Consider the following 3,877-nt stretch of genomic DNA (forward strand, 5'->3'; position numbering starts at 1 on the left):
TCACCAAGACATGGTTTCTCTGTATAACCCTTGCTGTCCTGGAACTCACTCTGTAAACCAGGCTGGCCTCGAACTCACATCGATCCAACTGCCTCTCCCTGCCTCCTGAGTGCTGGGATTAAAGCTATACAATACTTCCTGGCTACTAGCTAGGGTTTTACTGCTGTGAAGAGGCACCATAACCATGGCAACTCCAATAAAGGAAGACATTTAATTGGGGATGGCGTACAGGTTAAGAGGTTTAGTCTATTATCCTTGGAGGGATGCGTGGTGGCAGGGAGGCAGACGTGGTGCTGCACATGTAGCTGGGAATTCTACATCCACCTCCAAAGACATCAGGAACAAAGAGTGATACTAGGCCTGGCTTGAGCATTTGAAACCTCAAAGCCCACCTTCTGTGACACATTTGCCTCAATGAGGCCACACCTCCTAATAGTGGCATTTCCTGTGAGCCTATGGGGGCCATCTTCCTTCAGACCACAACAAATCTGTTTGACAGGCTACTTCCTAAACCTGGTGCTGATTCTCAGAAACTCCTTTCCTTTCCGCAGTTGTGTGTGGTAATGCTGTTCTTGTTTGGAAAGGGGTCTCATTATATCGTCCTGTCTGCCCTCCAACTCATAACATAGATGAAGCTGGTCAAATTTACAGCACTAGTACCTTCTCAGGGGTCCAAGCACTGTGATTGCAGGTGTGGGTCACTGTATCCAGCTTCGATCCCCCTGACAGTCTCAACGGCTCTGTTGTAGCGGAGTACAGGAACCAGGCATGGTCGTTCCTGCTTTTAATCCCAGCACATAGAGGCAGAAGCAGGCGGATCTCTGGGAGTTTGAAGCCAACCACATCTATGTAGTGAGTTCCAGGTAGCTGAGACTCACAACGCTGGGGCCAGGAATCTGAGAGCCAGGGTCTGCGATCTAAGAGTCATCTTCAGTTGTATGTGCTGAACATGAAAATAACTGTTGATGACCAGACACTTCAAGACAAGATCAACGATGGTGAGCAGAAGATCCTTGACACCAACAATTGATCAAATAAGGTGGCAGGGCTGAGCTGGAGCTCCGATGGTAGGATGCTGGCCTGCTCACCCAGCCTACAAGAAGTCCTCGACACATAAACAGGTGTTGGGTGTGTGCCTAGAATCTCAACACTGAGTATTGAAGGCAGGAGAATCAGAGGGGCTCAACATGTCCAGTTACACATCAGATGGGGGACACTTGACATTCACCAATGGCCAGTGAAACGAGGGGAAAAATTCAAACTGAGTGGGAAGAGACTGAAGAGCAATCCTGGCAGATGGATCCCAGTTGGGAAGGGCTAGAGCATCTGCCAGGACAACAGAAATAGCAGGAAGACAGGGACCCAGAGCAGGGATGAAGACATGCATGGCTGTAGAAAGACTGGGCTTTGCTTTTCAGGTTGCTAGGAGTCCAGTTTTTTTCTTTGGGGTGGGGGCTTATACCAAATATTTTTATTCAGAAAAAAAAAAAAAAAGAAAAAGAGAAAAGAAGCAAACAGAGACAACAAAAATAACACACAATGTCCTCAGTGTCTGTCAGCCTTTTGGCTTTTCTGTCCAGGAGTGTCTGGTGCAAAAATCCATCTTTCCAAGCCTTTGCAAGAATTCTACTATCTTCCCTGCTTATTTTGAATTTGTGGTCTTGGAAGCTCTGAATTTCTTCACACAGTTGACCTTACACCACTTCTTCACGGTTCCCCTGTCTTCTTCTGGGATGCCATCCTCTTTCTTGGTTTCTCTTTCCACACAGGGTCTGATCTTTGCCATTTCTTCTTCTCCTGCTGTTTTATTCTTTGCTTCTGTATCACCTGCCTCTTTACAGCTGATGAAGCAGCTACGTGAGGCCAGTAAAGCCATTTTCCATCTGGAAACACTGGTCCCCACTGCTCTCTTGGCCCAGTTGCATCCGAACGCCCAACAACAAGTCCATCCGAATTTATACTGAGATATTTTCCAGAGCCAGACTTCAGGGCAATTCTGGAATCAGATAATTTAACAGCAGGAAACTGCTCCGAAGGACTGGGCCCTCATCAGCTTCTCTGTGTGGAGCTCCCAGTGTAAAGAGGCCATGGATGTACCCTCCTTCATCCACCTCAATAGCAGTGGTTGGACACAATCCACCAGATTCCCACAATATCAAGTTTCTTTTTCTCTTTGCTCTTTTATATATATACTCTTGGCTTTCGTGCCCTTGAGCACGAGTGTGGTAGACTTTAGGTAGGAATAATCAGCCATGGTTCAGCACGCTGAAGTGGCAGGTGCTGGCCAAGCTCCTGTAGGTCCAGGAGGAGGAAGTAGCTCTAATGGCTAGAGCTAAGGAATCCCCTCAGGAATACCAGGAGTCCAGTCTTTCAAGTGTTAAAGTGGCATGTCAGGTCAGGTTGCATTCTAAACAACAGGTGACCCAAGATGAATTTAATTTAAAAGATAAATCACACAAACCCCCCCCCTTTTGGTATTTTTTTTTAAATAGTACCCAAGCTTTCAGTGTCCTGGTAACTTTTTTTTTGAATGACTTATTACATGTTTCTGGAAACTCTTTGATTAGACATGGTTTTGAGCATATCTGTAATCCTGGCACGTTGGAAGATGGGGAAGGAGGATCATGAGCTCAAGGCCAGCCTGGTCTATATAACAATAACATCAAAGAACCAAAGAAAGGGGGTGGGGGTAGAAAGGGAGGAAGGAAGGAAGGAAAGAAGAAAGAAAGATTTTGAGTCAAATAATGAACTTTGTCTCAGGAAAGAATCTCACTTTCTGTGGTCACCATACCATGACACTATCATCAGAAAATATAATTTTTATTCTTTGTGATTTTGTGTAAGAAAGAAATAACACCTCACTGCTGTTTTAAGCTGTATTTACTGAACATTTAATGGGCCCACACATTTTCACACGTGTTCTCATATCTACTGTTCTATGTTTATTACTTCATTGTTAGGCATGTTTTATTGGAGTTGAAAATAAAGTTACTACATGATGCCTTAAAACCCCAACCTTGAGTAAAACTTTAAGTTGTTCCTTGACTATTTCACTATTAGCCCAGACTGAAAACCCTAAGTGTTAAATCCATGTAAAGATTTCTTTTTCAGTATCTAAGCATGGAACAGAAGAAGAGTGGGAGGGGAAACTCCCTTCTGCATCAATGTTAAGTCTCATAGGGAGTCTGTCTTGCTGTGTCTCATTAGCCAATTATTCCAACACATACCTTCTGCTGGTATGCTGTGGAAAGCTGTTATGTCTACCAGATACAAGCATCATTTGTGAGCTTTAATTCATGGAGGAAGGCACGATATACACATGAAACATAGTGCTGGAGCAAAAGAGAAAGGAAGGGGCAAAACACACTAATTTTGGGTTCTTTGCAACTTAGCTCTGGGTTAGTCTTCAAAGGTATTAAAACACTGGTTCTAATTAAGTGCCTGTCTAAACATCTCACAAGTCCTAGAATGGTAACGTTCTTTTACTATAATACAGGAATGAGCAAACTTTGTCTTAAAAGGACCAGACAGAGAATGACTCAAGCTTTGTAACAACGAATCTACTTTGCTGTTGGACTGAGAAATACAGAAACAAAAACAAAACAATGAAAACAAAAAAACCCATGGCTATGTTCTGGCAAATTTTTATTAAAAGCCTCTTAAAAATGGTACTTTTATAGAAATTCTACATGTGGTATCTGGATGGCTCAGTGGTTAAGAGCACTGCCTACTCTTCCAGAGGTCTTGAGTTCAATTCCCAGCAACCACATGGTGACTCACAACCATCTGCAAAGAGATCTGGTGCCCTTTTCTGGTGTGTCTGAAGACAGCTATGGTGTACTTATAATAAATAAATAAATAAATAAATAAATAAATA

At 43.4% G+C, this 3,877-nt stretch overlaps 1 pseudogene across 1 annotated transcript; it reads right to left on the reverse strand.

Annotated features, from left to right (window-relative positions):
* Window positions 1-664: 664 nt before the first annotated feature.
* LOC308429685 (protein FRG1-like) lies at window positions 665-2,254 on the reverse strand (annotated as a pseudogene). The gene is made up of 2 exons: window positions 1,539-2,254; window positions 665-778 (listed from the first exon to the last, which is right to left on the reverse strand). The product of its transcript is annotated as a protein FRG1-like (transcript).
* Between the last annotated feature and the right edge of the window lie 1,623 nt (window positions 2,255-3,877).

Source organism: Micromys minutus, assembly GCF_963924665.1.
Source record: "Micromys minutus genome assembly, chromosome: 14".
Lineage (NCBI taxonomy): Eukaryota > Metazoa > Chordata > Mammalia > Rodentia > Muridae > Micromys > Micromys minutus.